Raw genomic sequence first — 15,000 nt, forward strand, 5'->3', positions numbered from 1 at the left:
TGCTTTTTCACTCTGTTACTAAACACTGCTTTCTGTGCTTTACATTCTGTGACAGGGTTTTTGTTTAGGCTCAGCAAATATAATGAGTATTCGTCCACAACTGGCCAATAACAAAACACAAATGCAATTCTGTGTCTGTCACCTCTCAATAATTAAAACAGTGAGGGGCTTTGACTATGATGACCAGAACAGAAATGGCAGTGACAGTGGCTACTGATTAATCCAGTACTCTCTCTCACGCACACACACACACACACACACACACAGATGGGGGCAGAGAAGCAAGTTATTTGAAGCTAGAAATGGTAGGAGAGTGGTGTGGTGTACATTGACCAACCAGCCAACCCCTTTTCAATTATGTTTATCTATACACACACACACACACTCTCTCTCTTTCTCTCTCTCTCTCTCTCCTTATTGCTGCCTTTGCCTTACTGAACAGTGGCAAAGTCCATCTAAGCAGGCTTGTTATGATGACATGCCTCATTGGTGTGGATGGATGGATCGTAATGCCAGTGTTTCTAATTAACTTATTCATATCTCCAGTTGAATAAACTCCTACAACATTCACAGAATGATTGATGTGGCCAGAATCATTGAGATGTTTGTTAGTCGTTAGTCAGCAGAATTGTATCTTCACAAATTGGGTCAGTTTAAGCCCCAGGTTAGCCCTAATTATGCAGATCTCTAATCAAATGCTTTCTGGCTTTGACAATCCCAATTTATTTGTATATTATACTCAATATTTATATTACCAAATGTGTTCTTCTTTCAATGATGGAGATGGAATTTTTCAAGGAAATTTGGCTAATTCTTTCTTTTAGCCTGTCAAATGACCGCCTTGAGCAGTCATGGGCATCATGTGGTAGGACTTTGTGAATGGAACACCTAACAAAAATTTACCTGCAAATACCTTCAAACCCTTGATTCAATAACACTCTATATAAACTCTGTATTTGGAATGACCAATTTCAAAGACTGCTGGATTCTACTCATAGGATATTGGAATTTTAATAATGGATTCACAAAGGCAACGGCCAAGTGATATGTGGGGAACACACAGTATGATTGAACTCAGAACCATGTGGTTGGGAAGCAAACTCCGTGCCACACAGCCATGCATATATACATACACACAGTTTCCATCTACCAAATTCCACTCACAAAGATAATGGTCACCCTGTGGCTGTAATAGGAGATACATGACCATAATAGCACATAGAGGAATTGAACCTAGAACTACATCTTTTCAAAAGCAAGCCTCTTGCCCACCCAGCCATTCCATGCTTCTCTCTGTCATTCTATTGTAATGGCTTCAGTTGAATAGATGGATGCCTTTGGTATACAACTAGTTGAAAGTTGAATAATTTTGTGTGTTTTCTTCATTATACTTTTATTTGCTTTCATTTTGTAACAAATCTGGCAAAAACATGACAGAAGCAAAATAAAAACGATAATAAATACATGAAATAAAATAAGGATTTTCTGCACATATTCACATATTTGTGGGCATATATGTGTGCATGCGCCTAAATATATGTGTGTGTGTGTGTGTGTGTACATTAATAATCAAAAATATTATAGATGTGGAGTACAGAAAACACCCAACTTTCTCAAAGTTGTGCTCTTACTATGATATATACATATATATATATATATATATATATATATATATATATATATAAAGCAAACATGTGTATATATATATATTCTTTAGAGAATTATTCCATCGGTTACTCTAGGGGCTGCTTGCAACTATATATCCTAACGAACACACAGACCCTCTTTACCCCCAACTTCATACCTATAGTCCACAATACCCACCCTCCGACTTTGCACCCCCCCCCCAACCCTGTTGGAAACCTCCCTTCTATCTGTCACTTATAGTCATGTATGTCTTTTGTTCTCTCTCTCCCTCTCTCTCTCTCTCTCTCTTTCTCTCTCTCTCTCACTCACTTGCAGCCTGTCTTTCAAACATGCTCTGTTTCTTTTTCTCTCTCCATTACTCTCTCCCTTTCTTTCTCAGTCTCCAATTCCTTTATTCTCCTACTCACTCTCTCACTCCTACTCTCTCTCTCTCACATTTTCTGAACTCCCACCCTCCTGTCTGCCTACCTGATGGTCTGTCTGTCTTTCTGTTTTCCTCTCTCTGATTCTCTCTCTCTCACAGTCTCTCATTTTCCATAAGTATTATTCTTCCCCCTCTCTCTCCTCTCCTTTCTCATTCTCTCTCTCTTCTGCCTCTCTTCTGATTCCCCCCTCTCTCTCTCTCATTTTCCATTAGATTTTTTCCTTCTCTCTTTCTCCTTTACTTTCACTTTCTTAATAGCAGCTTCTCTATCTTTTCTGTTTCACCAGCATTATTCCACCCACCCCCTCTCTCACACTCCCTCCCTCTCTTTCTCTCTCTCTCTCTCTCTCTCTCTCATTTTCCGTAAGCCTTCTTCCCACTCTTTTTACTTTCTTATTAGCCTATCATTTCTCTCTCTCTCTCTCTCTCTCTCTCTCTTTCTCTCTCTCTCTCTTTCTCTCCCCCCCCCCACACTTTTCTCTCCTCCTAAGAATATGTTCCAATCCTCTCTGCATCCTTCTCTTCTGCCATTATCTGCAAAACAAGTTCAGCTGCAGGCTGACCAAGACATCATCTACAAGACATTGATGTGGCTGCTAACATCAAAGACATACACACACTTTACCGAAAAAAAAAACAAAAACAAACAAACAAACATTCTACTCACCCTCATCTTGTTGTTTATATTATTTTTTTACGTATTTTTTACATATAACAGTTATTTTATTATTATTATTATTATTATTATTATTATTATTCTTTTAGTTATTGTGGATGTTGTTTGTTTTTTTTTTCCTTTTGTCCCCCTTCTTTTTTACTGCTGAAAGCAGCAAAGATCTCAAAAGTGTGGTATGGTGGGGAGCGGTGGAGGGGGTCGATTCTTTAATTCTCTTCCTTTGTTTTCTTACATTTTTATTTTTATTTGTTTTTTTTTTCAGTATATGTTATATTTTTGTTTCTGCTGTTGTTAGTTTTTTTTAATTTCTGCTTCATTTTTTTTAAAGTTTTTTTTTTGTGTCTGTTATTTATTTAATTTTTTTTCGTAGTGGTGGGGGGACGGGGTCGATTCCCTTCTACTATCTTCCGTTTGTCTTCTCTTTATACAAAGTTATTTTTCTTTAGTCACTGTGTGTGTGTGTGTGTATTTGTGCATATGTATGTGTGTGTGTGTGTGTGTGCTGGTATGAGGAGCATATCTGTGCACACAGTATATAAACATACATATTTTGCATACAAACACAAATCCATGTGGTCATACACACACACACACACTCATACACTCACATAAACACACATTTGCACACAAACATGCAAGTATACATGTGCAAATGCTAACACACACACACACACAGACACACACACACACACACATATATATATATATATGAGGAAACGTAATGTAATTTGTACATACATACACATGCACTGTTCAAAAAGCCCTTCCCCTCTCTCTACATATATATACATATATGTATGTATATATGTGTGTGTGTGTGTGTGTGTGTGTGTATATAGCCCACCCATTCTCTGACCCATGCATTCACTCACACACACACACACACACACACACACATGCATACACATACGTATGCACACACACACACACACACAGCATGCATGCATATAATCACATAAATTACATTATCATTATGTTCTGCATCTTCACATGGGTATATACAGAAAATATATACATACCCCCATCGTATATATGTGTGTGTGTTTATATATGTACACATATACATACACATAAGTATATGTATATATATGTATGCATATATATATATGTATGTGTGTGTATATAAATATATATATACGTATGTATATATATGTGTGTGTGTGTATATGTATATATATATATATATGTATGTATGTATGTATGTATGCATGTATATGTTTTGCTGCACACATCATTGTTGCTATAATGTAATAAGTTGCAAGCAGGAAGGCTGCCAAATATTAAATGTTATAAGAAAGAAAGAAAAAAAAAACAATGAAAAACAAGAAGAAAACAAAAAGAAAATACCTCAAAAACAACAGCAAAAACAATGTTCAGTTAATCACAGGTTACACAGCAAAGAGCTTTCTTAAAAGAGGAAAAATTGTAAAAAAATAAAAATAAAATAGAAATAAAATAAAAAAAAGATATAAATGAAAAATAAAATACAAAAGTAGCAAAAGACCAGTGTGACTAATTAAAGATAATTAGTAAGTTCCTCGTTATTATTCTTGGTTCAAAGAATGCTGATATATTCAAAAGAGGGCATCGGCGCGCTGCCTATTTTACACAGACTTTATCAAACGGACAAAAAAAAAGAAAGAAAGAGACAAGGGAAGAAAGAAAATGCGGTGGTGGTGGTGGTGCAATGAGGGTAGAATTGTTAGTTATGCTGCTGAGGGTAGGGGCTGATGACATTGACTGTGATGATAGTGGCGGTGGGGGTGTGATGAGGGTAGAGATGTTAGTTATGCTGCTGAGGGTAGGGGCTGATGACATTGACTGTGATGATAGTGGCGGTGGGGGTGTGATGAGGGTAGAGGTGTTAGTTATGCTGTCAAGTGTGGGGGAAGGGTTGATGGCAGTGACTGCGGTGGTGGTGGCACAAGTTGAGAATTGTTGGGCTGGGGAGGAGAGGTTATGGTAGTGTGTGTGTGGGGGGGGGGATATAGTTTTGAGGGTGTTGATAATAATGATATTGCGATGATGGTGTAGATAATACTAGTGATGGTGGTGGGGTGGGGAAAGAGGAAACAGGATGGCGGGTGGACGATGATATTGGCTGTATATTCACTACAGCAACGACAATGATCTCAGTGGTATTTGGCCATCAGGGCTGGTCTGGGCTCTTCCAGTCAGTCGGATGTTCTTGTGGAGATGATAGTGGTACCATTGATGCTGCCATAGATGATATAAGTAATGGTTAAATTGAGGTGGGGGGGGGGGCTTCGGTATTAGTTTTGTGGGATAGAGAGGTTTCTTATTGAAAATGAAAGTGATGTTTGTGGTCACAAAAGATGTAGTAAGGGTTTTGCCAGCTGGGATCTTTGTTGAATGAAGATATCCTGTTGTGAGATGTTGAGTCAAACCTAAAATCTTCAGTTGCTGGGTTCAATACCACATGTAGATCATGTTCCCATCATGTGGTCTGTCCTCATTGTCAACCAATCAACTTGTTATATTGCGCCATATCACGAATGTCCTGCCACTTACCGTGCTTCTCTCAGTATTAAAGTAAATCCATGCTAAGAACTTCAGATATGAGACTGTCACCAGAGAACATGCATTCTCACCTCTCATTGCAAGCAATTCCTGAGAGTGGCTGAGTATAGCAGAAACAATGTCAAGTTTCTCTTTACTGAATCCAGATAGAAATGTAAGGAATTCTTGTTCAGAATTGCAAACCGATTCTTCCTGTCATCTCAAGTCTTATTAGTTTTTACTTGATTCTAATCTCGCTACATTTTCAACCACTGACCATTAGAAGTTTATATTCAATTGTTCTCCTCCTCTTCAATAAATCTTGAAATGAAAATATATAATTATGTCTGTTAATCTTACGTGCATAACATGCAGCCCATCTTATGCCCCCTTGAGGGGAGGCGGCAAGTCAGCTACATCAACCCCAGTACATCACTGGTATTGTAATCGATGCTGAAAGGATTTGAACTCAGAACCTAAAGAGACAAAAGAAATGCTGCTAAGCATTTCATCCAATACTCTTATGGTTCTGCCATCTTGCCTTTTCTCTTCTAATGACATAACAGTCAAGAATCTCTACGACATAATCACCAAGCTTCTAACTTCGTCACTGTATTTATTCTGGATTATCTCTGCTCTTTTCATTGATTAGAGCTATTAGGATTCTCTTCAGTGAGTGATTCAATTACTTAACTACTGTTATTCACGGGGTCCTCTTCTTGTTCATATATATAAAAAAATAAAAAAACACAAATCTCTATTTTTAGCCAACAAGTTTATAAAAGTTGTGAAAAGAAGTTTTAAAAAATAGAACCACTCTGATGATTGTTATCAACTTGCCTCCTACCCTCACGATGCAGTCCTTGGGACTATGGTAACAACAATCATTATTATTATTGCGTGAGAATCAATACCTGTCATCAAAGTGACACTGGGGTATAAATATACGAAGCCCAGTATACCCGTCATGACTACACTGGGCAAAACGCTTATTTTGCCCATCGCTACATTCTGGGTTCAAATTCCACCAAGGTCGACTTTACCTTTCACCCTTTCGGAGTCATTGAATTAAATACCAGTGAAACACTGATGTTGATGCAATTGACACGTCCCCTTCCTCAGAATGGCTGCCTTTGTGGCAAAATTTGAAGCCATTAACATCATCATTATTATCAAAGCAGCACACTAGGCAAAATGCTTAGCAGCATCCCATTCATCTCTCTGAATTTCAGGTAACACCAAGGTCAACTTTGCCTTTCATACTTTGTGGCTTAGCAAAATAAATACCTGTTAACTATTGGGTCAATTAACTAGACCCACCTCACACAAAGTTTCAGGTTGTCTAAAAGGATTATTATTATTTTTAATTAGCAAAAGAAATAAGATAAAATATATTTATACTTATTTACTGAGTTTTATTTATCCTGTTTGTTCTATCAAACTTATGTGTGTATTTGTATGTACATCTATCTATTTATCTATCTATCTATCTATCTATCTATCTATCTGTCTGTCTGTCTGTCTGTCTGTCTGTCTGTCTGTCTGTCTGTCTGTCTGTCTGTCTGTCTTTCTCTCTATCTCTCTCTCTTTGTCTCTGTCTCTCTCTTTATATATGTGTGTGTATAAACATATATATATATGTAAACATATATGGATATGTATGCTTCTAAATGTATGTGTATATGCCTCATTTCAAACAAAGTAAACAAGATGTTTTTCTGGAAAGTTCCATTCTAAATTAATTGATGTCATTAAGTTCTTCATTTTGATAGCAAATAGTTTACCATTTTAATGAAAGCTAACTTTAATAATCTTAAATTTACTACTTCCTGCGTACAACCTCTGCAAGGGTTTAAAAGTTCCATAAGGAAATGAAAGACCATTTCATAGTTTACCATTTTTTCCTTTGTAATTTGGAGGGTCATTTACACAAATATTGTGAATGTTTTTACTGTTGATGATGATGATGGTGATGGTAGTAGTGGTGGCATCATCTGCAGTAGAAGCAGCAGCATTGATAATGGTGGTTATGTTGTGATGGTTACAATGATGGTGATGATGGTCATGATGATGATTGTAATAATGATGATGATGGTGATGATGATGGGAAAGGGAATAATGATGATGATGGTGGTAGTAATGATGATGATGATGAGGACGAGAAGGACAGTCACATTGATGAGAGGCAATCATGATGATGATGGTATTGTTGCTGTTGCTGTTAAAGTCATCATGTTTGGTCGGTTGATTATCAAAACCTGTCACCTCTCACAAATCCCTTCCTCCTCCTCCTCCCTCTCTCTCTCTCTCACACACACACATACACACCTGAGGGTGTAAACAGAAAGTTTTTCATCATCCGAGAACATTTGATATTGTTTGACTTCTTGAAGTTTAATTCTCCCCACCTGATAGAGTTTAGCTTCTGTTGGCTTCTTGAGATGACACCTTAGGCCTCAGGTGATACAGCAACTAATTAAGAGACTTGAATAGGTTTCTATTGAGCAGAATATATACACATACATATGCGCACACACACACAAAACTAATTCTTCACCATCACTGGTGATAGATTTTGAGTTATGGTGTTAGATGTCCAGGTGACAGGAAAGAGACAATGATGATAATGATGATGATGATGATGATGATGCATGCTGCTGGTGGTATGGTTTGAACTTGCACCGGCATGCAACCCAATGCTGCTCCACATTCTCTATTCTGAAGACCAGACCATTCTAAAGATATATTATAACATGTGAGAAAAGTTTATTCATTACAGCAGTGGTGGTGGCCATGGCAGTGGTGGTGATGATCCATCTTCTCTCCTTCCATCCCTTACTCCTTCACTTCCCAACATCTTTCTCCTTCCTTCCTTCCTTCCTTCCTCCGTTCCTTCCTTCTTTCCTTTCTTCCTTCCTCGCTGCAAGCATTCCAACAAGTTTGTAGTTCTGGACAAATATATTAACTTTCGCCAATACCTTCTCCCTTCTCTTCCTTCCGCTCTTGTAATCATTGCTATCATCATCATCATCATAACAATTACCAACATCCTCATGATTACAATGACCATCAACATTATTGCCACTATCATCATCCTCATTTTCATTGTCATCACCTCCACTACCACCACCACCACCACAAATATCACCCACATCCTCATCATCATCATCATCATCACCACCATTATCAAATTAGCTGTAATAACAATGCAACCAATAATTACGAAGTCTTTTTCATTCTCTTCTCCACTAAGATTTTCCATTCCCTTCTGTCTGTCTATCCCTCTCTCTCTCTCCCTCCCTCCCTCCCTTGATACAACATACATACATACATACATATATATATATATATATATATATATATATACTCACACACACACACACATACATACATAGTTTCATACATATATGCAAATACATGTGTGTATATGTGCATATATATATATACACATATATATATAAGACCAATCCATATTCACCTACCTATTGAAATATACATATAAATATACACATACACATAAGCATATACATGATGTGCATACACAAATGTGTGTGCATATGTGTATCTGCCTATGTATGTGTGTATATATATATATATATATATATATATATATATGTGTGTGTGTGTGTGTTTATGTGTGTCTGTGTGTGTGTGCACGTGTATGCATATGTGTGTGTGTGTGTCTGTGTGTGTATATATATCACTGCAAATGTTACATATACATAAACACAGACGAACAAGCTGAACAATTCATACAACAAACAAATATACGTAAAGGAAGGATTCTGATAGCAAATTGCCAGATAATTAAACAGGTCTTGAAACATATTGAAATTCTAACTGTACGGAATTGGCTATCTTTTCTGCGGATCATCCCAGTAATTGCGTTGCAAATTGGTGTGGATTAGATGCTTATCCTATGCAAGGCCAAGCTCCTTGGTCATGGAATACAAATCAAGGATAGTGGATGGCATAACAACTGGATAATATTAATGTTTGTTACATCTGGCTTAGGTCTTCTATCTAGCTATCTAGCTGCCCTATATATACATATACACACTTATATATATATATATATATATATAGTCTATCTACTTGTATACCCATATACATTTGAAGCCAGCACATGATATTTGTAAGATGCATTTTCTACATGTATATATCATTTAAATGTATATATGTATGTATGTATATACATGTGTGTGTTAAGAAATATGAAGTATACAAATATATTTTTTTATGATATATATGCACAGGTGTGTGTTTGTGTGTGTGTGTGTGTGAGTATAAACATTTTTCATTTATGTCTCTCTGTGTATGTGATTTTCATAGTAAGTATATATATATATATATATATATATATTCATACATAAATACATACTTACATTTATATGCGTGTGTGTATATGAATATGATTAAATACATCTGTGTATGTGTGTATATATATTTATATATGTATATATGTGTGTGTAGATACACACACATTATGCTTATGTCTGTATATGCATGCAATCATACATGCATGTATTATAGACATAATGTTTCTTTAATATATCTTATATGTATTTCATTAACAATAATATGTTATATAAAAATGCCTCACAAACAGATTATATCATCAAACCTCCAGAGATTTGATGACAGACATAAATGCCCATTAGGTTATATAATGGACTTCAGGATGTGCTGTGGTATCAACAAGCAGAACAAATAGAATTATTTATGTGTGTGTGTGTGTATCTATGGATATATAAAATGTGTATATGTATGTATGTGTGTGTGTGTGGTGTGCATGTATACACACATGTCTATGTCTATATATGTGTGTGTGTATATACATAACTATCTTCTCACCTGCAATGTCCTCAGAAACTGCCTGTTGATAGATGAGCTTTTGCTCCATACAAGGGTCCTACTCAGCATATTCTCTCCAACACAAGCAATGCATTTGGGCCACCACTGAACCCAACATTTTAGTCATCTTTCAACCAATTCAGGTGTGTGCTGTTGAAACAAATTCTCCATGACCATTTTCACCTTGTCTGCCTCATCGAATCATTGTCCTCAGAAACTGTCCTTCCTTGGAGCATCACACCTGGATGTACAGTGAATGGAGCACCATTGACCATTGCCCAGTTTGGTGATTGCCTGATTTGTGACTGAAGATTTCTTTATTTTGCACTTTGTAATGAGGAATGTGAATCACTTTTATATTCATCCTGCTAATGACTTCCCTAAGTTTTCTTTAGTGTCTTGATGCAGTGTTTGTTGTTCATGATTCATTCATGTTCCAGAAAATCAAGCAGCATGACACATTATCAACCCCAAAGAAGCAGTCACCATAACATTCTATGCCAAACTCTGGCTCTTGAATATTATAAGTTCTGGAGAAAAGATGTGACACCATTTCGTGGACTAAGCCTTCATTTCCAGACTATAAAGATGTTCCCACATTTCATCCACAAATTGGAAAAAATATATCTTCAATGGCTTGAAACTTTTCCAGCCAATCAGAGAAAACTTTCACTTACATCTCCTTCCAATCAGTTGTCAACTGCTGAGGTTGACACTTTGAAGCCATTTTCTAATACTCAAATAAACAGTCCAGTTGTGCTCATGGATTTTGACTCATCTGCCTGCATGACTCAATTTATCTACTCATTAGTTATTTGTCCATTCGTTAATTATTTGGATCATTAATCACAGTTGATGATCTCCTGCTGTATGTCAGAAGATAGATAGATAGATAGATAGATAGATTATTATCCCATATCCTTTCCAAAGAAATTTTTAATACCTTGTATTGGTGAGTTACAAGACAATTGCCAATTCTCTCTGGATTCTCTCTCTAAGTTATCCAGACAGTGCCTGACCAACTTGATAAAAATGCATGAAATATCTAAGGCACTCGTTTATTTTTTTTTCTTTACATCTTACCTTTTTCTTTACCTTCTAATACTTCTATTCTCCTGTTATTTTTTTTCTTTGAAAAAGAATGGTAGTTTTTTTTTGTGTCAGTTTTCTTTTTATTTTTATGTCAGTGGTTCTTATTAATGTTGTTGTTGTTGCATAGAACTTTTCTAGTGTTTTCTGTCTTTGTGTGCACCATCTTACAGAAACTCAACAAACACTGAAACTTGCTCCACACAGCTGTCAAAACAAGTCTGAAATGATCGGCAAATTCTTGGTTACAGGAATACAAAACTAAAAAGTTCCACCTTTTGCAAAAATCTAGCAAAATTCTTTTTTTTCTTTTCTTCTGAATAGAGGTTTGCAGAATAATGACATCGCTTTTCATTATCATGTGGATAGAACAAGTCACCCACATTCCACACTTATATACCAATTCCATATCAGTTCTGTCGAGCAGATGGTGCTAAAATACCTTATTGTAAAGTTGTATTCTTTGTAACTGTTTGCTTCTTCCTGTTCTGTAAGAGTGTCTCACTTCTCACCTATTCTTATATTCTTGTAAATTTCTGTTTCTCTTTTGTTGTTTGTTTTGAGAGTTTTCAATTAAAAGGAAAAAAGATAAATGGTAGATAAGTCAACAATGATTCCACTGTGTGTGTGTGGGGGGGGGTGTATTGATAGATAGATAAACAGATTAGTTATAGGATTCAATAGAATCTAGGCACATCAATATGTAGGATGAAAGAAATGGCTCGGTACAATAACACAGGGTTTCTCAGTGAGGTACACCAATGGCGGAATCAAGTGTTAGTAGGATGCTATAGGTATGAAAGTACCAAATCCAACCTAAATCATAGATTTCACTCAGGGTTGGTTCTGTGTGTGGTGTAAGTATAAAAAGAGGACACAGCTGTTTCAGTAAGATTTTATTGATGTTTGTTTTCACAGATTACATCATAACATATAATCCACCATTTTCAGGTAAAACTTTAAACAGGTATCAAACGGGTGAGATAATACGTTGATCATGATGAATTTATCTGAAGATGGTGGATTATATGTTGTGATGTAATATATGAATACATCAGTAATCACTACGTGGTTGGGAAACAAACTTTTTATCACATAGGTCATGCATGCACCTTTACATATGTGTGTGTGTGTGTGTGTGTGTGTGTGTGTGTGTGTGTGTATAAGACCGGGCATGAGTGCATGATGAAAAAGTTTGATTCCCAACCACATGGCTTCGGGTTCAGCTTCACCTCACAGTACCTTGGGTAAGTGTCTGTTACTGTAACCTCAAGCCAATCAAAGGATTGTTAGAGAAGTTGGTACATGGAAACTGAAACAAGCCTGTAAATATATATATATATATATATATATATATATATATATATATATATCTATGTGCAGGTGTGTGTGCATATGTATGTATCTGTAGATAGATAGAGAGACAGGCAGACAAATAGATAAAGAAAATCTTGACACCACATTTCAAGTAGTTTATATTTATCTGCAATAATTTTTGACTTGTTACAAAGTGATTCTGAGCCAAACTATTAATACAAGCATACACACACACACACTTATATATATCTTTGGTTCTTGTCTTGGTTTATGTTCTGTGCTTCATTAATTCAGTTTCATTAGTATCACTTAGACTCTCCAATCAGCTGAAAAATCTAATCTCTCCTGGAATTATGTTTCGCTTAAACATACCAACACTGTGTGTGTGTGTAAACGTGTGTATATATATATGAATATATATGTGTATGTATATTAAATATATATGTATATGTATATATAAATATGTATATGTGTATATACAGAGTACATAAGATATTTGAGGACAGATATATGTTTAAAAAAACCAAACAGATATATAATAACAGATAACTTTATTTATCAAAAAATGCTATGAGGATAAAACATGTTTTCTGTGTCAGGGCTTTGTGGCCCGATGCCTTTCGCTTTCTCGACCCTTTTTCTCCTTCTTTTGCGACGTACAGGGATGTTGAGCTGGAGACATTTTGGTACAAGCCATTTCGGTGCTGCCTATTTGATGTCGCTTATTCAATGTTGACTTGTTGGACATCAGACATTTTAATCTTTTCCTCATTTTCTCTTCCCCCCCTTCTTACCCCTTCTCTCTCTCTCTCTCTCTCTCTCTTTATGTCTGTATATTTCACTTTATGCATATAAGGAGAGAGAAAGTGTTTGCGTCAATCATGCTCAATTAATAAATTGTAATGTGTGTGTGTTTTCATTGTATTATTTTGGTCAGATCAGTTTGTATGAAAGGAATATGTTTACATCTGTGTTACTGTGCATGTATTTGTGTGTGTGTGTGTGTGTGTGTGTGTGTGTGTGTGTGTGTGTGTGTGTGTGTGTGTGTGTGTGTGTGTCTAGAGTAAATCTTCCAATCCTAGTAATTTATATGACTTAACCGTAAAATTAATTCTTCAGGCAATGGTGCCTGTCTGTTTTATCAAATAAATAAATAATAAAAAAAAGATTAACAAATGGAACAAAAACAAAGAAAACAACTACTACTACTACTAATAATAATAATAATGATGATGATGATGATGATAATAAACCTTCTGTACACTCACGCTACTGAGTTCCTCTTGTCTCTGCCAATTACCATTCTTTTCAGTTCAAAGATCTTCATTTCATTTACGCTTTCTTGAAAATTACTCATTTTCGCAAGGAATCCAAATATTTCTAATCAAGTCAGATGCATTGGCTAAAATTTCAGCTAATTATCTTTCAATGGAACCAAGCTGGTAGATACTATTGGTTTCTTGGTTGGATTATATATCTGAAATAAATATTAGTTTTCCTGAATATTGTTTATCTATCTGATTAGGGTCGAAAACATTAGTAGAGCCAGTGAGAAAACCAAACACAACTTGTTTCTCTATTCTGTGACACTTAGTTTGCAGAAGTTTCCAATCCACACGCTTTGTTGAAACATGAAGCTTCATTTCTGGTTTCAGGTACCATGCCAATCTCTTGGGGGTATTCTTCAGTGACTGTTATTACTCTTATTATATATCATTGAATGGAATGTCTCTGAGAAACTGCTACTGTATAAGTCCACAGATTTTTTACATTAAACATCTCAAAGCTGGAAGCTTAACATAGAAATCATAGATCATGATGTGTGTTTAATATTCCTAGCACTATGTAAGGCGGTGAGCTGGCAGAAACATTAGCAAGCTGGGCGAAATGCTTAGCAGCATTTCATCTGTCTTTACATTCAGAGTTCAAATTCTGGCGAGGTCGACTTTGCCTTTTATTCTTTCGGGGTCAATAAAATTGACTTACCCCTCCTCTAAAATTGTTGGCCTTGTGTCAAAATTTGAAACCATTATTATTATTATTATCATTGTTATTATGATTATTATTATTAGTGTATGACATTAATTTTCTAAATGTTTTTAATTATGTGATTTAGGGTTTAGAAATGCTTCTCTATAAAGAGAGATATTAACAAAGCATTATTAAAGTTTTTCTCAACAATAATAAATAATAGCCTGAATACACTGCTGCTGTACTCTAGCAAGAGGCAAGAGTTCTCAACACTTGAAACTACAACTAGACGCTGACAATAAGTGACAGCCTCTTGTGTGCTTTCAGTTTGTTTCAACACCAATCAGTGGTTACCCACCCATCATTGTTCATTGTTTGAGAAGGAAAAAGTTGAAATCCGTTTTTTTTTTTTATTTACTTTCTTTTTCTTCTCCCTTTTTTTTTTTTCGCTCTAAGGACTTCTTTCAGGCACCATACTTCACTGCTACTATTAATAAGAAAA

The 15,000-nt window shown here is 35.8% G+C and overlaps 1 protein-coding gene across 2 annotated transcripts in view; it reads left to right on the forward strand.

Annotated features, from left to right (window-relative positions):
- Positions 1-15,000, forward strand: part of LOC106870740 (tRNA (guanine-N(7)-)-methyltransferase non-catalytic subunit wdr4) — a 1,059,977-nt gene that overhangs the window by 1,027,119 nt on the left and 17,858 nt on the right. The window lies entirely within an intron of this gene.

The sequence above is a fragment of the Octopus bimaculoides genome, chromosome 15 (assembly GCF_046866305.1).
Source record: "Octopus bimaculoides isolate indiv1 chromosome 15, ASM4686630v1, whole genome shotgun sequence".
Lineage (NCBI taxonomy): Eukaryota > Metazoa > Mollusca > Cephalopoda > Octopoda > Octopodidae > Octopus > Octopus bimaculoides.